Consider the following 25,895-nt stretch of genomic DNA (forward strand, 5'->3'; position numbering starts at 1 on the left):
AACTTGAATTACTTTTTCACAGTAGTTCATTAATTCACCTAGTGAATTAGGACACCGAATAATAAAAAAGGGCCCAATACGGTATCTAAGCTTTTGAGGCATGAACTGATTTCAAAATTGAAAACATAGTTATACTTTCCATTTTTCCTACAAACTTTAGAATTAATTAATCGAGTTATAAACAATCTACAAAAACTTGTTTTTTAACCTATCGGAAGCCAATTTTTAGCGTCTCAAAAATTGATGCGACAAAACAACAATATCCCATACTCGTACCTATTCGACACGCACGACATTGTTCAGATTTGCGACAAAGGACTTTGCGATTTACAAACGTAAGCAGAATGCAAACTGGACGGGCCTTTGTTACGGCCTTTGACAGTTTTCTGACCATTCCAATCGCTTACTAAACAAGCGTCCAAACGCCGTGCCTCGCAGGTTGCTTACAATACCTATACAGCAACGTACAACTGAGATTAGACTGATTGGACTGATATTCCAAGCTAAAATCTGTTACTAATAAACATTTTACTAAAAGGTCTCTTTTGTGGACGATACAATAAAATTTAACGACGCGGGTACATAATATATGTATATATGGGCTATCTTATTGTAATCGCAAGTACTAAAAAAAATTATAACGCCTGTTAAGATGCAGCGTATTAATTCGCTTTATATTCTCTTAATTTTGCGATGTCTACAGGAAACATACAATAAAATTCCACGAGTGAACCATACAATAAGAGGTTCTACATTTACCCTCAGGGTATCTCGCTCTTACCAATATTATAGATCTACAGATCAAATTACACTGATCGGCCCAAGAATATGCCTTGCTTGTGCGATCTTAAAGAACAGCAATACATACCCGTGTTTCGGAAGTTCATTCAAGTGCAGAATATTGTTAATCACCCGCGTTGAAAAAAATTAAACGAGTCTTTTATTCTTACCCTACAGACAAAAAGTGTGATGTTTTTAAATAATATATGTATAAGTAACTATTATACTAACACGTTTACGGACATAGCGCCATTCACAAAATTGCCTGCTGTAGCACAGGTAAATCCCATACAAGATGATTTCTCTTTTATGGACGGACTGCCACGTTACATTATCTATAAAAAATGTGCCACATTTTGATAGCTCAGTTTGTATACATTTTCATACATTTAAGAGACTCGTGATACGGCATCTCCTCTATAGCTCTAACGTCCTCAGTCGTATCGTGCCGCGGCATGCGTCATGGCCTTGTACTGGTGATGCATTAACGTCGGTAAGTCAGACTTTAAAGGCTTTCTAAAGCCTTTTGATGGGCCTAAAACGGCTTGTCTTCATTTTGCTCCTATTAAAATTGTGGACGGGACTTTACTTGTCTTCTTTTTGTTCCTATGAAAACTGTGGACGAGATAGCGGTTTTGTCAAAATAAAAATCATCGGCTACAGACGTGGTGCCATATCATGAGGCCCTCCATTTACGTCTCTCGACGGTCGTCCGTGAAAGTGTCAACGTATCTTTATTTCTATGAAGTCTAAATGTGTATCGTAAAAAATATTTATTGTATATGTGACATTAATTTAGTACTGACTAGTGCTGACTAAAATTTTCCTAAAAGTTTTAAATTAATAAGTGTTTATAATAGTAACAGCCATTTTATTTGCTTTTTTAGATTGCAGTAAACAGCCTATCCGTATCGCTTCTTATTCTATGTACCTATTGCTACAGTTCGCTTCATCATAGAAGCATTATATAATATCTTACAATGTCGACCGTCTGTTGAGAGGACTATAAAGGAGCCTCTGAACAAAGTTGATGCAACAAAGGTTCAATTCAAACGGCTTCTCAATGGGAGTTAATAATCTATATTTTGTCTCAAAATGCACAACAACTGAAAACTGGTTTCAATTTGGAATTTATTACTCAAGAGTACGGTACAATTAATTTCGCAATGATTTTACGCCTTTTATTCATACTATAGATACGTAGCAGGTCAGTATGCCTCGACTTCACATAAGTAAATAGTTTACTAAACGCTTTGTTGATACAAAATGTAGCTTTAAATTTCTAGTATACGTTTTTATCGGGACAACATAAGACGAAAATATACAGTTAATAAATCTTAAATAAACTAACTAATCATTAAAACTAAACTACCTGTTATACGTCCTTGTTTATAAAAATTAAAATAGACTTAAAAATAAACTTATAAATAAAAAATGTTCCCCAAGCCGCCATCATGTGTTAAAATATGCTGTCCTCGGCGAGGGCTACATATTTGCGCCCTTTGGCGTCGAAACTCTAGGACCGTGGGGGCCCAGCGCAAAATGCCGGGATGCTTCAGGTGACCAGAGGGCTGGCAGCTATTTCGGCCAGAGATTAAATCTGGCCATCCAAAGAGGCAGCACTGCCAGTCTTCTGGGCATTTTTTTAAAAATTATGAAAGATGTTTGAGAACCGACGCTTTATTATTACTAGTCTCTAGCCTCTGCCTGAACGCGTCTTCGTTTAGTTGTTAAACTGGTAGTAAGTAGTATTTAAAACTAATACTTACGTGTAATAAAATGGTGTTTAAACAATATTACATTAGGTACGATACAAGTGCGAAAATTCAATTATCGTGCGTTTCGCTGGTACTTATACGCGCATGTAATGTCGCAAGCCAGACGGACAACTAAATAACACGATTCAAAATAAATATCACGATAATGCCAGCGTACGTTCAAATTGGGCTGTAATACGCAGTAATTGTGGTCTTGTTATCGTCTCATTGGGAACCGATGCCCGCAGGCAAGGCCTGGCAGAGTTGCGGGCAAATTGCAGCTTTCGTATCAATCTGTTCGACAATGCTAACCTTTAGCGTGAGTTCACGCGGGGTGAGTTAGTTGTACAAGTAAATTGCTATCATTTTAATTGATTTCAACCATATTTTTAACTTGAACTCAAGTTGAACTGAAATAGTATGTAAGGTGCAGTTACTGGGCCTTAATTGTATTGTGGTAAGTAAAAGTCTATATTTATTATATCACGTCGGTGGTAAGCAGGCACCCCTGATGGTAAGCAGTCACCGTAGCCTATGAACGCCTGCAACTCCAGCTGTGTGACATCCGCGTTGCCGACCCTTTAAACACCTGTACACTCCTTTTTCGAAGAGCCCCATACTGTAGACCCTCGGGAAAACCTCGGCAGGGAGCTCATTCCCCAGCCGGAGCGGGTTCCGTGGGAAGAATTTCTATACTCGATTGACTATAAAGTGGCAAAGAACAAAATATTTGACTTCTAAACAAATCCAACAAAACTAGATTACGAGTCATACCCGTAATACAAATAATAATGACAAAATAATGAAAGGATGTAACAAATTCCAATGGAAATGAATATTTCACTTATTAAGTAAAATTATTACGCACGGAAAAATATACATATGTTTGTATTCATAATATTTTTATACCTACACGTTTGCCAGGGCCCTAGAAATATATTATTTTGAATAAAATTATTCGCAAAAATATATTATACTAATAAACTCTCATATGAGATATCATGTTAAATAGGTACGACAGAATTTTTTAAGAAGAAATTACATGAGTTCTTTAAATATTATTCGGCAAAATAACCAACCCTACAGCATCATATTTTTTTGTATTTTTATTTTATGTGGATATTTTAGGACTAAAGAAGCAATGAGGCTTGAATCGTGAATTTTTTGAAATGTGGTCCGTTCAATGTAAGTTTTTTTGTCCCAAATGAGTTCGGTCAACTTTTCCACTTATTTATTCAAAACGGACTTTTGTACAAGTGAACTAAACGAGCGTCCCAGTTAGAGCGATGTAATTGCCGACCTATTGTGCCTCGAATCGCAGTATTACTTTCCGATTGAGCATTACCTGTCTCGGCGGATTTTATTATGTCATCAAACGCAAACAGGATCTAACAACCATTTCATTTGACTTTTCATAGTACGACCTAGTTCTTAATGTGCTCATTTTAGAAGTTTGACATAGTTTAAAATTAAAACTAAACTAGCCATAAAATAAAACTACTTAAAAATTAAACTAATATTAAATAAAACTAAAATTAAAAGATATACTAATTAACAAATTAGTTATAAAAAGAATACCCCTTCTAAAGCCTCTGCCTGCGGCAAAGATCCCATAACGCTGGCCGCGTTACCTCTTATTTAAAATTAAGTAAATATAATTATATTCGTTGCTGTTTTATATTGCGTCATTAACATATCAGGTAAGTCAGATAAGATCATGTTGAGGATGTCAGGTAGATAATGCATGGCTAAGATGATGAAGAATTTGATATAAATTATAATAATATTAACGCCCATATGACATATACATAGACATAATTTATTAGTAAAAAGATATTACAGATCACAATTTCATAATTATACATATCTTATATCTATCAATTTAATACTAAAAATCAAATTAAATTAATTAATTATATTACACTATTCTTTATAATCTAGAAATTCTTGAAAACTATAAAAGCTTTGTTTGACGAGCCAATTTTTTAGTTTTATTTCGAAGGAACTAAGCTTTACCGCTTCTGTGATAGAGCTTGTTGTATACTACCGGACCACCAACATACACAGTATTTCCGGTTTTTTTAATTTTATAGGAGATTGTTTTTAACAAGTGCGCGTTTCGGGTGACCCGGGCAGCGCCATCGCCTCGCTTGCCGTATAGCGACATGTTCTCCCTAGCAAATACAGCTATTTTTAGAATGAATAGGGATGGTAGTGTTAGGATCCCGAGTGCTTTAAAATGTTGTCTAGCGCTGTCGTCGTATCTAGCGCGAGCTAGTGTGCGCACGGCGCGTTTTTGCAGTCGAAACACGCGCTGCCATTCCGCTGCTCGTCCCCAGAACTCCAAACCATATTGAATAATCGCTTGTATACTCGCGAAATAACATGTGCGCACCGCCTGGCTATGTAAGGTCTGGCTTAACCTCGACAGTGTAAAACAGGCTTTGCTAAGCTTGCCACATACCGCGCTTATCTGCGTTTCCCACGTCAGGCCCTGGTCAAGTTGAAAGCCCAAGAATGTCGTGGTTGCCACCTGGATGATGGTAGTGCCTTGGTGGTGTATGTTTAACGGACATCGTTACCTGCCTGATATATCAAACTGTATAAATTGCGTTTTTGTTTGGTTTAACAGTAGTCCATTCATGGTACACCAGTTGAGAATCTGTTGGGCTGTGACATTTAGTTGGACTTCCAACTGGTCCAGGTTCTCAGCAGTTGCAACAATATATGAACCTACATATGATATATCCTTTTTCTAAATTAGCAGGCAGTTATCAATACATACATATTAATATATTGATATATTTGATGTTGTTATGTCACGATTTTGACAGGACCCGTGTGTCATCTGCTTATATATAAGCATTATAACATGATCCGCGGTGTATTTGTGTGCACCAACCAATATCTCTATCACTCTTGCTTATTCGAGGTACAGAGAGGCAGATAACGAAATTTCGCTTTTCTTTTTTCACGGTAGGCCCTCAGATCGTATCGTAAAATAGCGCCAAGCTCCGCGTATGGCCGAGGGCCCGAAGCGTCACCTGAGACACGCGCTCGAGAGGAAGTTGGACTTTAGACACGACGCAATAGTAAAAGTGTTTTGTTAAGCTCACGGCGAACCTACCACCTTGCTTATCAAGTATCAATCCTTAACAGATTTTAAAATTGGAAAACAGCTTCAACTCTGACTAAGCAAAAGTGTACCTATCAAAACTTTAGTATAAATAGGGAGCGTTAAAAACATGTCCAATTTATTATCTCGCCATTCCGAGCGTCAAAATACAACAGCCCCTTAATTTACAAGCCTCGCCATATTTTAAAACACAACCTTAAAAAATTACCGTGTCGCCATAAATCCCACTCAAATTCTCGTTACGTTTTCACATTTTTAATGTAGGTTCATAACTTTTTGGTGGAATAAAGTCTCAATTTATTTTTAAGTATTAGTCAGTTACGACTTTGTTTTACTGAAACATGAAGCTAGGGTTTGACCGTTAAGGTTAGAGGCTGACCTGTGGATCCCGACGCGCTTTGAATAAAGTATAGAATAATCTGTGCTGATCCAAAAAGCCGTATCTCCAAATGTTTCGTAGTAACATTATGGCTCTTTTGATCATCACGTAATTAATGGCGGGATTTTGTGTTAGCACCTCAAAAAGGTAATCTGCTGAATATGGTAACATGATTTCAATTTGAGCAATAAATTGAAAATTCTAAACTTGTTGGAGGATACTCAGCAGGGCAGTAACTTATTTTTGAATGAAATAAATAATTTGGTAAATTGGTAAATTATGCTTAATTTTATAACACAATCATCTTACTGTGCTTTCATTTCCAAACCAGTAAATTAATAATGTATTGTAATTGATTTTCATCCAAAATTTACAACAGTTGAGTAACTATAATTTTATTACGTATTATCAAGTCCAAAAATGTCAACATGACCCTAAAGAAGCCCATACTTTTTAAGAGTGAATTAAGTAAAAATCAGCCTCAGTTTTTGTTTCATATATGTAAATATTATTATTTTTACAATTACAATTTACAATACAATACAAATATTATTTTTTCCTAAAATCAGTAAAAAGCGAAGACATGTAAAGCTAGTAAATGTGCCCAAAAGCTAGTAAGTGTAATACATGTCTTAATTTTATGGAAGCAATAGTAATAAGTAAATAGTACTTTGTTTAGAAAGTATATTTTCATAAAAATCCTACAGAATAAAACATTTCTACTAGGTGCATGCAAACTTGTACCGGTAAGCATAAATAACGATATTTTGTTGAATTTGAGTTCGTAATATGTAATACTAGAATCATGATATATCCATAAAACGCATTAGCATATATAACCATGTCCCCCTAAACATAAAAGAGGCAAAAAGCAACGCAATATTCTCTAAAAAACTGAAGACAATGTTAATGGACCTGGCTTGTTACACTGTCTCAGAGTTTATGCAAATGACCAACCCGTTGACCCTTACACATCAAATACCAAAAATAAATAATTAATAAGAATATATATATAACTCTAATATATATGTATAATGTAACTCTAATCATTAATAAAACTAAATGTGCTTAGGTGGATAGTTATTTATTATTAACAACCTCCTATTTTTTGGTGGGCTTATTTTAAAAATAACTTAACCTAAGTGTATTTCTACTAATGTAATTAATTATCTTAAGATAAAGTGTTACATGTATAACGAAAAGCGATTAATTGAACTGTTTGACGTGTAAATATGTTGTGTTTATAAATAAACGAAATGAAATGAAATGAAATGAAAAACTAGAAACATCACCTATTTACAAATCGCCATACTTCCGATCGGTATAGTGACCGGAGTAGGTAATAATTATCGTTAAATATTCCAAACGTTGTATAACAAACCAGATAATACCTCTCAAACAAAATATCAGAGTGTAATTAATTAAATTAATAACGTGATTAAAATTACATTCATCATTTAAACTCATTACAGAATCTCGTTAATCGCATTTACAAATTGTACCCTTTCAACAACGTTAAAATATTTCACATTTATTTAAGCAAATTTTCATGAATACAGACCGCAGGATAAAATTATATCGTTTTAAAGTGACTCGTGCCAAAAACAAATTCATGGATATAAGATTTTCTTTTATTCTGAAATGATATTAATCATAGCTAATTGGACTATTAATGAAAACAATACAGTAACAATACAGCAAGTTTAAGTAAAAATCATTCCCGTAAATTCAAGTTGCTTGCTTGTAATTGGCTTACTGTTACTATGTCGCAACCTATTTTGTTTCTCTAGCTGTAAATGTTCCTAAAAAATAAAATAAATAAATTTAGCAAAATGTCTGAGAGAAAATATTATAACGTTCAATCCGTCACTCATTTTACTAAGGAAATTGACAGATACAGCGGTATCATTAACGCCGGAATAGTTTTTTTGTATACTACGTCGGTAGCAAACAAGCACAGCCCGCCTGATGGTAAGCAGTCTCCGTAGCTTATGTGTGCCTGCAACTCTGGAGGAATTACATGCCCGTTGCCGACCCTAACACTCCGCCCCGTCTGTGAGCTCTGGCAACCTTACTCACCGGCAAGGAACGCAACACTATGAGTAGGGTCTAGTCTAGTGTTGTTTGGCTGCAGTTTTCTGTAAGGTGGAGGTACTTCCCCAGTTGGGCTCTGCTCTAGATCTGGAATGACATCCGCCGTGCTGTGCCCTATCAGCCTACCACACAAAGCGAAATGGCATTCACAGTGCCCAAACCTCTTTGTCACAACGTCACCTTTAGGTTCACATCCGTTCATATTAACTACGTTCTACGTTCATACTATTCAAAAGACTTGCGGTAAGGCTGCCGTTTATCAATATCTTTCGGTATCATTGTGTTGCTCTTCCAGAAGCATTTTGTCGATACCGTATAAATAATGAAGCTTCCAGGCCAACCAATAAATATCTCCAGATTTCGAAAGCTTAAAACAACAGTTCAAATCTCGAAGTTATAAGCAAAGAAATGCAAGCAGCCCTCAACTCGTGTCGAACTTCGAACTCCCGGGTTAGATAAACCGAAATTAAATTATAATCACCCGTTAAGTTTATTTAAGGTGGGTAAAAGATTTCCACGATCTCGTAATTTTCATTCGAAGTGTAAAGGTGAACATTATTTTACTTTATGTTTGACATTTGGAAGCCATACAGAAGAAATTACTTCGGTAAAGTTTATGTAGACACGATTTATTATTAATAGCAAATGGTTTAATTAAATTGTTGAAAATTAAATCTATATACGCAGACTACACAGACACCGCATTATATGAAGCGTTTACATTGAAGACGAGATCTCCATACAGAGGTGTTTGTAAAATATGAAGGCTCGAGCATTTGCGAGCGTTGTCAGACTTTGACTATCATTTGCGACTTTTGTATTGCTGTAAGGCAATGGGTCCTATGTATATATATTTGATCTCCACACAGATGCCACAAAAGTGTCAAAATAAAAAAAAGATTCGATTGGCGTTTTCTATCAACGATTTTTATCTTGGCTAAGCCCCCTGGTACATGCTGTTACTGTTCTTACGAGTACTTACAAATACTGTTCGTAATTTTGTAAGCGAAACTGAAATAAGCGATCACGTACTAAATTTATACGGGACCGCTTATTTTTGGTAACTTCGATCGTCTTAATATAATATGTTCTATGTCTAGTGTCTAAGGTGGTTTGGTGGCTACATTTTATGCTCTTAATAATTCTTAAATTTTAAGCCACTTAAAGTACTTTTGATTTTAGGCAAGAATGTTGAGGTTTTATAATGTAGCTGTTTGAAATGTTAGAAATCAAGAACTTTATACATTTTGAATATTAAGGATTCGACATAAATGGACATAGTATTTGTTTAGAAATAACTACGTTTCAACGTATGTTAAGTGTTTAGGAATTCACAAAATAAAACAAGTCTTAATTCGCATACAAAGCACTAGTATAATTGTTTTTTACTGTCTATCCTATATTATAAAATCAAACATAGATATTTTTCCACATTCGTTTTGAAATGTTATGGTCTGCCTATTTTTCCGAACACCTATAGTTAAACTCAAATCTGAAACTCGGACAACTCGGCCCAGAAACAGTGCAACAACACCGAATTATCCGAGCTAGTCCGTAACAAAACTCATTTGTACCGCCTACGGTTACGTCATTATAATGGGCGCCGTAAGTTTATGTAGCTTCCCTGTGTCAGTAGGACAAGATGAGCCACTTTATAACATCTTCGATTTTACTTCTTATTCTTTGCCGGGGAACTGAGATTTAATCAGAAATTGTACCTTCGTATCCGTGTTTAAATATATTATACATATGACACAGTTTTTTTAAGCAGACTAAATCTTTTAAGCTCCTAGTGCAGTCTTGAAATAACCATCATCTTTCCGAATGATTTAGCAACTGAGAGCAAAATGTGTAAATGAACTCAAAAGTGTTTTTACGGTAAATATGTCCATCCACCCGTATATCACAAATCCTAATTTTAAGTCCCCAATGCAGGCGTGAAACTATCATCCGACGAAATCCAATAGAGTCAGCAACACAAGCAAATTTATTCATGAGCATCTGCGACTGAAACTTGGAGTCAAAAGTGTTCTGATTGTGAATGTCGACGGTACGTGCCGGTTCCTGTTCCGGCACTCGGCTCCCTGAGCACCACGAATTAGGCACTCATATTTTCACTTTGTAGATTGGGAGCTCCAGGGAAACTTTTGTTTCTGTCAAACTTATGTTTTGTACTAAGTTAGTAATAAATTTAGTTTCACTTGGTTTAAAGTTTATTTAAGTCAAAGAGCGTCAATTAGTTTTGTTTCTAAACTATATTTCTTTCTCATTATTATCTCATCCCATTATCATTTATTTAGCATGCCTTTTTTTAAACAATTGCAAATCTTGTCATATTGTCTATGCAAGTATAGATTTTTTTTTCTAGCTCAAATTTTATTTCTAACTTTTCCATGAAACCGACTAGAGGGCAGGCTAAAACCAACAATGCGGGAAGGAAATATGATAATTGACTAAGTGTTCTGATTGCCTACATATGCGTCCGTGGGTCGTATTTTCACTTTGTAGATTGGGAGCTGCAGGAAAGCTTTTGTTTCCGTCAGACTTATGTTTTGTACTAAGTTAGTATTAAACTTAGTTTCACTTGTTTAAAGTTTATTCAAGACAATGAGCTATAGTTTTGTTTATTAACTATATTTCTTCCTCATCCTTGTCTTATCTTATTACCATTTATTTAACATGCCTTTTTCTTCAAATCAATTGAACATCTTGTAGTAATGTCCATGCAAGTATAGATTTTTTGTGTAGCTCGAATTTTATTTCTAACTTTGCCATGAAACCGACTAGAGAGCAGTCTAAAACCAACAATGCGGGAAGGAAATTTGATAAATGACTCAAAACATTAGCAACTGACTCAAAAGTATTCTGATTGCGATATGTATATGTGTCCGTGGGTCCGTGGTAAAATAAAATTTTATAGTTTATTGTTTTTTAAACTATCATCCGACAAATTCCAATAGAGTCAGTACACAATAAAATATATTCATGAGCAGCATCTGCAACTGAAACTTGGAGTCAAAAGTGTTCTGATTGTGAATGTCGACGGTACGTGCCGGTTCCTGTTCCGGCACTCGGCTCCCTGAGCACCACGAATTAGGCACTCATATTTTCACTTTGTAGATTGGGAGCTGCAGGAAAACTTTTGTTTCTGTCAAACTTATGTTTTGGACTAAGTTAGTAATAAATTTAGTAATAAGTTTCACTTGGTTTAAAGTTTATTCAAGTCAAAGAGCGTCAATTCGTTTTGTTTATAAACTATATTTCTTTCTCATTATTATCTCATCCCATTATCATTTATTTAGCATGCCTTTTTTCAAACAATTGCAAATCTTGTAATATTGTCTATGCAAGTATAGATTTTTTTCTTCTAGCTCAAATTTTATTTCTAACTTTTCCATGAAACCGACTAGAGGGTAGGCTAAAACAACAATGCGGGAAGGAAATTTGACAATTGACTCAAAAGTGTTCTGATTGCCTACATATGTGTCCGTGGGTCCGTAGTGAAATAAAATTTTATAGTTTATTGTTTTTTTAACTATCATCCGACAAATTCCAATAGAGTCAGTACACAATAAAATATATTCATAAGCAGCATCTACAACTGAAACTTGGAGTCAAAAGTGTTCTGATTGTGAATGTCGACGGTACGTGCCGGTTCCTGTTCCGGCACTCGGCTCCCTGAGCACCACGAATTAGGCACTCATATTTTCACTTTGTAGACTGGGAGCTGCAAGCAAAAAATTAAGTCGTTTCTGCAATTTTTTTGTATTAAGTTAGCTACACTACAAGACTCGCTTGGGAAATATGAAAAAAAAAATTAGCTAAAGTCAATAACTGACGAAAAACAAAACAACTGAACTTAAACCGGGTGTTCCCTGTAACAGGAGCAATAAATTAAACTGTAGGCTGTACTCCCCAAACTCACAAACATTTGTTCAGCAACTTTTAAAAATAACTTATGTTTTAATTGTTATTACACATTGAAGTTAATTCTAAGACGCAATGTATTGCGAATTTTGTTTCTTTTAAAGTGTGACAAGCAACGTCAAACACACTGATGTCAGCGTACATTGAAAATAATATTAAATTTGTATGAAAAAGATAAAATCTAAAGATTTCATAATTTTTAAAAGTTGTTAATCAAAAGCTATATCGCTTTAGGAGTACAATATATGGTTTAATTATTTGCTCGTGTTACAGGAAACACGCGGTATAGGTAATAAATAAATAAATTTTGCTTAAGTCCTGTCTCATTTTTTATGTAAGTAGTAACAAAATATTTTGTTACTGTAATGCAAACACTTATTTCAGTTTGGTTTGTTTAGAATATTAGTTTCAATTAATTATGTCCGTTTGTTATCCAGGATCCTTATCCTTCCACATCTTTTCTTGTTTAACATGTCTCTTAACTCCATTTATCTTTATCATCTGGTCAGTTTTCTTACTATTGTAATCAAATCTCACACCTTTGCCACCATATTGAGTCAAGAGTTTGGGCTAAAAAAACTGTACATTGTCTTTTGTTGGTATGAAATTTTTACTTTGTTTTATTAAACAACAATTTTTTTATGACTTTATTAAAGGTTTTGTACTTGGGTACTGATGTTTGAAATATTTAAGAAACACGTAATATTTTACAATAAACTCTCGCTTGAAAACCGAGCCGAGATAGCAAAAAGTTACCAGGCATTACAAATGCTTATATTTATGTATTCTATCACAACCTAAAATTGTTTACAAACCCAGACCCGGACGTTTTTAAAGTTTCGTACAAACAATTTTTTTATTTTTTCCGCCCGCTCCTGGTCTACACAACACTTGCTGTGCGACTCATATTTCCACTTTTGCTGGAAACAGTCGCTGTTTGACTTCCTGTGTGAAAGTTCACGAGTTAAAGCAATTTACCTCGCCTTTTCTTTGAGCTCGGACGAATTATTTGAAAAAAGTCCTCGTTCTTTAATGTTGCTCAGTATCTGCCGAGCAAATATCAAACGATTTTATTTTATTACGATACAGAAACTTTTTTGTTTCTGTTAATTAGATGTGTTAATTTTTCATCATGATCATAATAATTTTAAGAGGTTGACTCTTTTTGGTGGACTATTCGCCATTCCGTCCTTCTCTTTGCCTCAGTTTTAAGCTTCTGATACGTCACTACGTTGATTTTCTCTTTAGCTTGGTACAAAACGCGCATAACTATTTTTCTCTGCCTTTTCATTTTTATTGTACTTTCCCTTCAAATATAGTCTTCATGTACCTAAGTATCGTGCTGTATCAGGTGCCTCAACATATTTCCCCTTCTATTTCCAATCGTTCTCAGCAGAAATCTCTTCTCACCTACCTATAATACGACCGTGTTGTTTTTTTGTTCAATTCTAATGCTATGCAATCCGCAGCATTTAAAGACTACCTACTTAAAAATGACCGTAATTATGATAAACATAGTTTGTAAAAACATCCTTTAAGGATGACTCATAGACCGTGCCAGTACCGGGCCCGACGGCCCGATTCGAAGAATGCTTAAGACACGTTTAAGATCTTGGAAAGAATTTTAAAAGATCGATAACTAAACGACATGTCAAAATTGACGTTTATTTCGATTCCGCTGTGATTCCAATAATATCTATCTACGATATTTCTAACGTCAAAGTGAGATTGGTAGCCCGAATTGAGCTGCTTCTGTCAATTATACGACATACAAACGATATCTAAATGAGAACGTATCTAAACCAGAACTTAGCTTCATTTTTTTATGGAAAGCACCACGTGATCGGCTGCGGTTATAGAAAAGGAGACGCAGCTCTCATAGTGAGTCATCCTTCAATTGTGTGAAGTACAAATATCTCCAAATCTTTAAATATACAAGACCGTGAAAGGAAATTAGCAGTATTTCTGTTTACTCAGGTTTGTTCTTAAACTCCAATAGTAATAATTGTAAGATAACCATATATGAATATATTCGTATTCCATTGGTTCTATTTAGGATGTGCTTTTGATATCACTTAATGGCACCTCCTGACACAGGTGTCTTCATACCTACTAGGAGGGCTCAACACTTGTATGAATTGTATACGTGTTTTTTCACGAAATAAATTTTATTTTGTTTTTTTTTTTTTATTTACTTAATTATAACTTGGAAATGGAAAATGACCTTTTCAAAGTTATGCTAATTTGGATAACTTTAAATGCTCGTGTAACATTGAATGGACCTAAATAACCTTTGAATTTTGTTATAAACTAAATCAGTTTTATTTTATTTCCTTGTCATCTTTAAAACATATGTCATAACAAATGTTTTAATGATTAGAGCTATTAATATGGGTACCTACTACGAAATAAACACACTTATAAATAGATTTTTTATTTATGCGGCTATAATATTACATTTGAAATGTCTAACATTCATAATACCTTTGACAGTTATATCTCAGTAATGCTCTAATACTTATTGTGTGTAAATCTATTCATGGCTATTCAAATGTTCAACGTACCGTACTGACTATTGTAAAAGATACTAAGCTCTTTACTTGTACCTAATTTGTCAGCTGTACAAGAGGGACATTCGAAATTCTTCGGTTGATAAATATATACTCAGCACATTAAACTTGAACGAATATTATTAAGAAACAAATAAAAATATTTTCAATATTAAATGGGGTGATCAACTTTTTAGTGTTACTTGTTGCCATGGTAACGTTCCCTTGGACAACTTTTAAAACACAAATTTTATGGTATTTAAATTTCAATGCATTATGTGTATACTTAGTTATTACAAGCCATTTCCATAATGGGTCGACACCTAAGCATGTTAGTAAAACGCGATACAACATTATTTTCAACAAACTACCACTACAGTCCCAATACAAAATAATAACAAAAAAAGTTGATTTACCCAAATATTATAAATAACAGGTTAAAATATATTAAAATAAGAACTAAAATTAAATTAAAACTACCTAAAAAATAAAAGCCTATTAATTGGCCCCGGTCTGTGCCTTTCGGGAAGGTGCCCAGAAGGCTGACGGCGTTGCCGCGCTGAACGCGTAGGGCGAGATGTGCTCCAGCCTTCCCGTCACCCGTTGCGTCTATTAGGCGCTTGGCCAACTCTTTATAAATGCTGTCCGCGCCTTGAACCCACGGTCCAAATTAAATAAAGTACAATTAAAATATTTTATTACGTAATGTGATTCGTGAAGATGGCATCGACATTTCTCTCTCTATATCAGAATCAATATACGATTCGATACACCATGACCAAAAGGGCTAACTTTTCAAAGATTAAGATTGCATATTGGCAAGGTGCGAAGTTGGTTAACGGAGAAGTGGCGGTGATTGTCACAAACCCACGTAATCTTATGAATTTGTCGCACAATGATGCTAGTGGCAGCCGTTTGAACTAATTTGATTCCTTAAAATGTATCGTAGTAAAGCCAAAAAAGGAGACCAGCACCAGTCATACAACGTGTGCTGCCGTAACTGTGAGGCCTAGAGGTTATGGCATTTGCCGCAGTAGCTGAATACACCAGTTCGAATCCTGCATCGTGAGAATCTGTATTTTTTTTATTTTATCAACGACACATATCAGCTAGCACCGATATGTAAATACAAGTGATAGACATGGGCGAGACATGTCAAAATGAGATCAATGATATTTTTATGTTCGAATCGTCTTCCTGATCAGACTGAGACCGTCCTTTGTAAATCGTAGCAAATGAATCGAGTGGAATCGTTAGTTGAATATCGACTTAGCTTAGCGAACTACTTAACTGTGAGTGAACTGTTCATACTAATTCGAAACGGTATATAGTTCGTGTAATCCACGATCTACATTTAGATTAAGTTGTATGTTTTATTATTACGTAAGTTATTTTATAAAAAAAGGTTCAAATTATTTTGTCTTTCCTGAATGACAGTCATGTCAAAATAAGACATTGAATAGATCATGTCATTCACGACGCTTGCCTTGACTCGTATTGTCATATTTTTACAGGTTAGATTTGACAAATCAGTGCGTCATCATGGATGACACGAACTATAAGGTGGGTAGGAATGAATGCCACTACATACAGGCTACGATAGCTACATCGTAACCAGTAGCACTACCTTTACACTACGCAACGAATATATTTCGTAGCGCTACGAAACGATATCGCATCATGCGCACTAAAATAAACAACATCCCTTAGAAACCAACAAAATATTGGCAATACTATCGTAAGTGCCCCCTTGTCGCATTAACTTTCTGATATTTCCCTTCGGCACCACGTACAGGACGTTAAAGCGACATGGAATTTTTACAGTCGCGCGTAAAGTCGAAGTCTAACGTCGCGGTTAATGGTCCATTTGCTCGACCAGCCGGAAGGAACGCAGGTAGGCATTAGGCTGTAAGACTAGCGAGTTTAATGGAAGTACTACTTATGTACGGTTGTGCACAAAACTGACATGAAATATTAGTGACTTGATACAAATGCACTTATCGTAAATACGATTCGGACTGTCAATTTAGGGATCCACGATGAATATCGACCAGATTCGAACTTTAAGATACATCAAATTATAAATATATTATTAATATTTCTTCAAACATAAACGTCACTCTTGACAGTGTCATATCCGATCCATATCTTATCTAGACTTAAAAAAGCGCTGGTGGCCTAGCGGTAAGAGCGTGCGACTTGCAATCCGGAGGTCACGGGTTCAAACCCCGGCTCGTACCAATGAGTTTTTCGGAACTTATGTACGAAATATCATTTGATATTTACCAGTTGCTTTTCGGTGAAGGAAAACATCGTGAGGAAACCGGACTAATCCCAACAAGGCCTAGTTTACCCTCTGGGTTGGAAGGTCAGATGGCAGTCGCTTTCGTAAAAACTAGTGCCTATGCCAAATCTTGGGATTAGTTGTCAAGCGGACCCCAGGCTCCCATGAGCCGTGGCAAAATGCCGGGACAACGCGAGGAAGAAGGAGATCTTATCTAGACTTAATATTTGACGTATCTTAAATTTCGAATCGGGCAGTATGGGTCGGCTCGACGAGGTAGCCTTTGACGTCTTAATGTTGTTAAGCTCTGTATTTGCGTGAGAAAACAATAATGCAAAGTCTGATTTACAACTCTCAGTACCTACTGCCGCACTAAATATAAGTAGAATATTATATAATTTTGAAATATCTTACAATTATAGAACATATCGTATGAGAACAAGGTATACAATCGAATGACACTAGGGCGCGGGCGGCAGAGTATTATATTATACTTTTCATTTTGGTATTAAATCCACCTCTTACGAATTTGGCCAAGGTTGATTGGTAAAGTTTGCAATATAAATATATTATATACATATATGTATATAAAGTAATGGATCAGTTTAAATGCTGTAAACCTGTCTGTTGTGTTGCACGATGAATCTATTTACCACTCAGTATCAACTCCTATGTTTCCACAATATAACTTGAAAAATGTTTCGGCACTGTTTGTCTTCTCCGTAGTCCATTTATTGTATCTTTTCATGTAATGACTGTTTGTTGCCATAATAAAATAAAAAATAAAAATAAAGTATTAATTAAGACATTAATATCTGCCTTTTGTACGATAAACTTTTCTTTCGTACAATATATGTAAAATAAATAAACCACTATGTTCAAAATTAATAACAAAGTAACAACAGTCCGCATTCCGTTATATATCGTGTCATTCATGATGACGCGTACCTTGACTTCTTTTGTCATGTCATGAACTATATAGTAGTTTTATAAATAGAAACATATACCTTCAGCTCGCGTTCAAAAATATCTGCACACTATTTTTTTAGATATTGAGACATAGGTATATTATTTCTTTTTGTAAAACTATTAAAGAATAGAGATATTTTAACACGTAGTCTGATCAGATACTATTGGTAGGTACTGACAAGTGTATAACGAATGCTGGGTCCAATTTAAATGCACGAAAAACCTTTGTTATTTTTCGATAGTCGTACCGCTTCATATTGCTAAAGTGCTTCAATTTATACGAGTATATTCTGTTTTTATATGCCAGATACTAAAATGACAGTACCATTGCCCATGAGCTCAATCGAACTATTATTTTAGTTTCTAGTAGAATATACAAAAAAAATACATATTTTGATGACGAGCGGTCTGACCTAGTGGGTAATGACCCTGCCAATGAAGCCGATGATCCTGGGTTAGAATCCTGGTAAGGGCATTTATTTGTGTGATGAACATAGATATTTATTATTCCTGAGTCTTGGGTGTTTCATATTTATTTTATATTATAATTGTTGTCTGAGTGCCCACAACACAAACCTTCTTGAGCTTACTGTGGGACTTAGTAAATCTTTGTAAGTATGTCCTATAATATTTATTTATTTATGTTTTATTTATTTCATTATATTTCTTATCAAGTAAGAAAAACCTGTGTATATATGATGTAGATATTTTATGAAATTGACTGCATTCTGTAATATAAAACCGCTGCAGCTTTACTATCGGAATCAAGAAGGTTTAAAATAAACATCTTGTTCAGTTTTATGACGCCCGCAAGCTATAGCTATCAGCTCGTTTTGCAAGTCAGGGCTCTTACGTCCAGGCTTGTAATATAGTAATATTGCAAAAGGACGTATGTTATATTAGCTTGTTTGATAATGTGACGTTTTAGAGTTAAGGTAGAATGCACAAGAACGGTTAGTCTCAGAAATGCATGTTATACGAAGAATAGCTATAAATCCTACCGGTTTTAAACAAAGCATTTTCAGTTTGATTAGAAAAGAACTTAAATACTAATATAGCTAAGAAAAGAAGGCCAGTAAATGCTTAAATAAATATATTGCCTAATACCTAGGTATGTATAGTAAGCACTAGTTATGGAATATGGATTTGTTTTGTAAACAAAATAATTGTGTAAAAACTTGTATATTTACCTATAAATGTGGAATTTTCAGGACACTGAAAGCAGTTCAGTCACTTTGATCCTAACAGACAATGCACAGCACAAAGCATTGAATATAGATGTTAATCTATTTCGCATGTTAAGATGTAAGGAAATTATACACACTGTTACACATATTTATTTACCGCCACAAAACACTTAACTTTGGACTTTTATGCCTGCTTGAAACATATCATGATATATTAATTAGACTTTAAATATAATTATGGTATTTTTACAAGCTTTTATTTAACTTGCCCTGTTAGTATGTAAATTTGTCAGGGTCAAATCATGGAAGCTAAATTTGACCCACTACCCGATTTGACTGTCTCGCTGAAAATTTACATAGATATGTAGGTGTGACAATACAATATAATGGTGCCATCGAGCTGATCTGATGATGGAGACAGGAGGTGGCCATAGGAACTTGATGAAACAACGCAACCTAATTGTGTTTGGAGTTTTTTAGAATGGCCTCCATGGTTATTGTGATTGATGCCTGTGGTAAGAATAGTACAGTCAGCGATAAAAGCTTGTACCAGAAATGATTTTTTTACCAAAAACTTATTTAATTATTTTTAGATTTTTTATTCAAACGTTAACGACTAAAACTGTGACGAGACGGTGACGAAAACTGGGTAAAAGGGTAACATGACTTCTGAGAGGAGTCGTGAGCGGAGGCTACAACGGTATAGCAATCTCCATATCAAAGGAATGTATATTCCTTTGACGTTGGGTGACAGTTCTGTCACCATGAATATTCGCGAAACAAAAACCATTCCTGACTGAGTGCAGTAACTGTTAATAACCAAACATAACCAGTATTTTTCGTTATATATTCGAACTTTAATATACCTTAAAAATTAGCTTTAGATGCGATCCATAGATCGGATAAATATATCCACCACTGACACAATATATCGATCTATATCGTATCTAGACATATATTCAAGTTTCAATTAGGCCGTTAGTAGAAAATATCAACTTTTTACTTGAAAACGTCTTGTATTGTAGGAAACCTAAGACTTTTTTCTTTTTAATTTCCATTTTACATTCATTTAGTCTTTATGTTAAAAACAAATATTAGGTCTGGATACGAAAACTTTCATCAGACAGGAACGTCACTTTTTAAACTAACATATCCGATCCATATCGTTTCTAGACCTAATATTTGACGTATCTTAAAGTTCGAATTGGGCCGTCAGATTTTATGTGCTCGTGTTCTGCCGGTTCATGCATAACGCCAGCATCAAAGGCGAGAAAGAAATATACTTAGGTTTGCGCGTGCGAAAGCGACGGGAAATGGAGTGTCTAAGCTTATTAGCTCATGTACACCTGGGCAATTCTTAAATTGCGTTAGTTTCTCAAGAAATGTTTGGAATATCAAAAGACAATAAGACAATTAAGGGGATAGTGAACGACAACTTCTGATACAATCTTAGTCCTCATTTTCCTCTCTAGAAATTCACATTGTGAAAAATGTTTTTACACAATTCAATTTAAGTATTATAGTACCCTATATTAGGAAAATGGGGACTACGTTTGAATATGGAGAAGCGATCACGCGCGGTCGTCCACTTTCCTCTTAAGAGGTATATATATAAAGTATCTCCAATGCTTTATCTAAAATTTCTAAATCATTTTTAATTAGGAACACACAAAACCACCAAATAGATCTAAAAAAAAACCAACCACTATTTAGAAATACGAATATTCTAGTGTATTCAAATATTTACCATCATTGTTATACCAACGCGTCCTATCATCGTAACAGAGGCATATGCGAAAAATTTGTTGTCACAATTTCCCGAGGCTCGTCCACACTGCATGAAATCGTAAAAAGGGTGTGCTTTAGCAAAACAATCCCGGTTGGAATTGGCCGTGCTCGCTTTTTGTGCGCGTTCCGGCCCGGTGGGCTTTCGGCAGTGAAGTTGGTGCTAATTAAAGTGAAATTTTAGGCTTCAGGAGTGTAGTGCGTGGATTTTAGTTCAATTTGAAACACAGCTAAACTGTGGAATGAAATGCCGCCTGCGGTATTTCCGGACCAATACGACCTTCAAACCTTCAAGAAAAGAGCGTACTCCCATCTTAAATGCCGGCAACGCACTTACAACCCCTCTGGTGTTGCAGGTGTCCATGGGCGGCGGTAATCGCTTACCATCAGGTGATCCGTCTGCTCGTTTGCCTCCTTTACCATTAAAAAAAAATGACAATGCATGATTTCACTACACTTAAATCGACTGGGATATAAACCGTGATTACCTTTATATTGTTTTTTTTTTTATTGAGCTCCCGATTTAAGTGAATCATTCAAAGCTGTTAATGCATGATTTGGATGTATGTTGTATTAGATCAATTTCTAGGGAATATACATCCTGTTTCGTTTTGTTTTAACATTATAATAATGTAATGTGCGACTACAGCGGTGGCAGCATGGTTGCATTTTTATCGCTTGTCACTATGTAATGCCTGTCACATTCGCACTTGCATACTTGTAAGAACGTGACAGGCATGGTGACAGGCAATAAAAATGGACCGTGCTACAGCCGCTGATTGTCCATGTTACGATTGTAAATGTTATATTGGCTTGTGAAAGTCCTTGAGGCATTTTTGCAGATATATTTAGAATTATTTCAATTTCAATTTCTCCGTGAGATCAGTCTATCGGAAAGTCTATGAGTTGCGTTCTCGCTCGATCGTTCAGATGTATGGAGTCGCGCGCGAGAATGCAACTCATGCTAGCAGGTCAGCCCGCGTAGCCAACGTGCCTATCGTTCACGCTCCGTGGCGAACGAAACGCAACTGTCACAGTCGCACTAATATGAAAGAGTGATAGAGAGAGGTGACTACGCTACGCGGCCTGCCGCGTAGCCAACGTTACAATCGTTAACGCTCCGTAGCGTAGCGTAGTCATCTCTCTTTATCACTCTTCCAAATTAGTGCGACTGTGACAGTTGCGTTTCGTTCGCCACGGTGCGTGAACGATATGCACGTTGGCTACACGGGTGTCTAATAGATATATTTATCAATTTACGGCCAATGAACTAGAATAACTACAGAAGTCCGTCTAAAGCTCAAATATTACCCTCGGGAATTTTACCGCGAGTGACTCGATTGTCCAGTGAGCAGTGTTGTTGCTGCATATTTAATATTTCACATACGAGTATTACATTTTATTTTAGCCAATCAAAACTTATAACTCGACTCAACTTTTGTAAAGCGGGATACCGGGAAATTGTGTATTGGATAATATTGAAAGCGGCAGCTTATATGTATATATGTGACCGCGGCCGACAAAACGTCTTACTTTGCCGCTTGCCAGCATAAGGACTAGATTTCCTTGTATCTTTATGCAAATAACCTAACAAGGCGTCCTTATGGCAAGCGACAAAGTGGGATGTCATGCCGGCCGCGGTCACACTTATAGAGAAGAGATAGCATTTATTGATCTTTGTCAGATTAGTGAAAAGTATTTATATTAGGTGCACTTGAAACCTATGAAGATGTTGTCATTTTGTATGCTCTTTAACTTTAACTTTATTAGATATTTACATGCATAATGTCCCTTTTTTATTGCTTCTAAGGTGAATAGTCATAAAATTATTATAATAAATTATACATGAGTAATGACCACGGCATGTAAAACCACAATTAAATAACACAGAATTTTATGATTATACATTGTAATGTATAATCATAAAATTCTGTAAATTTCGTACGTTAATGTCTACATTAACATGCATTCTGTACTTAATCGCTTGATAATGGTACATAAAAAAGCTATTAAACAACTTTACATCGCATATATCAAAATGCAATTTGCCATCGTAATATTACAAGTGCGACGAGAAAACTTTAAAAACAGTTTTATAGGTCAATATAATGAAATGAGGTCGTTAATGTGCTTTTATATTATTCTACATACCTACCCTACATGCATTATACTACAGTCGTAAAAGTACTGTAAAGAGACCATCAAATCGAGTGGCGTAGATGAAGAATATAACGGAAAATGCGATGCGCAGATTTTTAATCGTTTTTTATATCCTTGGTTATATTTCTAATATATCTTCAATATAAAATCAGTAGAAAAGAGAAAGATTTTAACTTTCGTATAACCTCCTTAAATACCACCTTATCCAAATATAAGTAGATAAGTATATTCTTTTTTGGGGTTCCGTACCTCAAAAGGAAAAATCGAACCTCTGAAATCGTATAGGATCTCTTTGTTTTCCGTCTGTCTGTCTTTCTGTCTGTCAAGACCCTTTATCTCAGGAACGCGTGGAGGTATCCAGTTGGATTAAAATCATATACCTGAGTATACCGACATAGCCCACCGGATTAGCAAGCTGAAGTGGCAATGGGCAGGCCACATTGCACGCAGAGAAGATGGCCGATGGGGTCGAAAAGTGCTCGAGTGGAGACCACGGACTAGCAAGCGCAGCGTAGGACGACCACCCACGAGATGGACAGACGACCTTATTAAGGTCGCCGGAAGACGCTGGATGTGGGTCGCTTCCAACCGGTACATGTGGAGGTCCAAGGGGGAGGCCTATGTTCAGCAGTGGATGTCTTATGGCTGAGATGATGATGATGACCTGAGTATATGGTTGTCATTTCAATTCGATACGTTTCGGACGTAGTTTAAGGACGTACCCGGGTACACTGGGTCTCTCTTGTAAAATTTAGTTTTAAACATCCCACGATTTACAATTCTCTTTTTATTCCTCATTTCATGCTTTTATCGCTATGTAAATGCAGGACTGACGGATGCTTTATCCACAGCAGTAAACGACATGAAAGCGACCATCAAATAGGCTTGGTTTTATTAAATGTGATCGTCACTCGTCATTTTCTTACGGCAATCTTGTTTGATGATGATGACATTTTATACGACCAAGAATTAAAGCCCCTTTTTACTAGACTCACATAGGAGGGTTGCGGTTGTGTATAAGGAGCCATTGGATGATCATATTTTTTAAAATAGAAGAATGAAAAAAATTAGCAACTGATGTGAAATTCGAATTCGTATCTTCGGAATGTTGTGTGTGTGTGTGTGTGTGTGTGTTGTGTTGTTGTGTTGTTGTATTAGTTAATTTAAGCTTCACTTCTCCACTACCTAAAGGTTGTCTGGAAGAGATCGCTCTGTAGCGATAAGGCCGCCTGTTGTTTACCTCTATCTTCATGTTTTTATGTGTTTTTTTATTTATTATTACAATAAAATCATACATCTCAAACAGGTACGGAGTCCCACAAAACAGTTTACACGGTTTGACTGTGGGATCGTGCAGTCTCTACTCTCTTTTATATTTATATTTATATTACAATGAGATTCGTTTCTATATGCTTAATAATTATTTTATGCAGTTTACAAGGTAACTACGCAGCTTTTTTTCCGTGTACATTTTTTTTCAGAGGTTGTGCAATAAAGAGGATTTGTATTGTATTGTATTGTAATGTTGGTTTGCCGTTCACTTGCGGGGTCGGGGCCTAATTAAGTGATATTGTTTACTTTTCAAATAGAATTCGTCGATTAAAGGAGGCGTTTTGGCTGCAACTGGAGCTGCATTACTGTTTCGATATTAACGATTGTCATCTCGGCTACGGCCCCTGTTTTATGAAAAAAGAAATGCATTGGACAAAATGGTTGAAGAGGATGCTGATAGAAAAGGTAATTTTCCAAATGTGATGAAAAGGACTGTACTCGTACCGTACTTGTATATATTATTATAATATTTTATCACCTCGCACGCTGATGTTCTAAGGCGAACTTACTTAAGCATTTTATTCGCAAAGTTCCAGGAAATACACTCGTGTCATATTGTCAATAATAAATTTTTCACCTCAGCAGCTCGAAAAAGCCTACTTTCTTCACTCCGGGGAGTGATGAAAGTGCGTGATTCCTCACTCCGAGGAGTGACGAAGGTGCGACTTTCCCCACTCCAGGGAGTGAGACAAGCTTTAATCATAATGATGATGCCTTTCATTCATGAATGTAAATAAATGTGGTTAACTTTACTTGATGTTGAATTTTTTTAACCTTTAATATGTTCTCACTACTGAGGCGAAAGGTTGTGTGTCACACGAGAGCAAAGTTATTTTACATCTCGTGTTTTTGAGTCAACACTCGCAAGGAAAACCAACTTTCCTCTCTTGTTGCACAAATAACTATTGCCGTTTAGGAAAATTATTAATGATTTCGTTAAAACAATCGACCACTTTTATATCGCTAGTTTTGTGCTTATAAAATAATTCTGTGATGCAGCTCTTATTGTATTGTATTGTAACTTAACGTAGATCTGCAATTATGTAACGTACTTCCCTTAGGTTATTTTTTTTCTTAAATATAACGATTTTTTTGAACATGCTGCTATTCTTCTATAGTTTGTAAATAGCTATGCACTTTGCCAAGCCTACCATGATGCATATTTTTTGCTTTACGAAACAAACTTGCAACAGTAGTTACACTAAACATTTTTACTCGCAACTAGAATATAAACGTAAAAGAGTAATTGTAATAAAAGTTAAGTTCCCGCAATTTATGAGTGCAGTCTTTAGCTTAGCCTGAAATGCTGAAACAAAGTTGCTTTCAACCAATCCTTCAGTACACGCAAACCGTAGATACAGTGACATTGTTGAAACCAACATACATATTAATTAATAACAGAGAAACGCAATTGGGCCTCATTCGAACTTTACAACTTTATCTCATTGTGACATCGATTGTTGCACAATCATTAAATACAAGTGAAACGCTCTACGAGTGTTGTCCAAAATGGAGTGTAATTTTTAAATGATAAAGACAAAGATAGTTTATTATTC

The 25,895-nt window shown here is 35.6% G+C and overlaps 1 protein-coding gene across 3 annotated transcripts in view; it reads left to right on the top strand.

Moving 5' to 3' along the window:
- LOC133525604 (connectin-like) overlaps nt 1–25,895 on the top strand; it is a 386,177-nt gene that overhangs the window by 253,339 nt on the left and 106,943 nt on the right. The gene's annotated exons all lie outside the window — the stretch shown is intronic.

Source organism: Cydia pomonella, chromosome 15 (genome assembly GCF_033807575.1).
Source record: "Cydia pomonella isolate Wapato2018A chromosome 15, ilCydPomo1, whole genome shotgun sequence".
Lineage (NCBI taxonomy): Eukaryota > Metazoa > Arthropoda > Insecta > Lepidoptera > Tortricidae > Cydia > Cydia pomonella.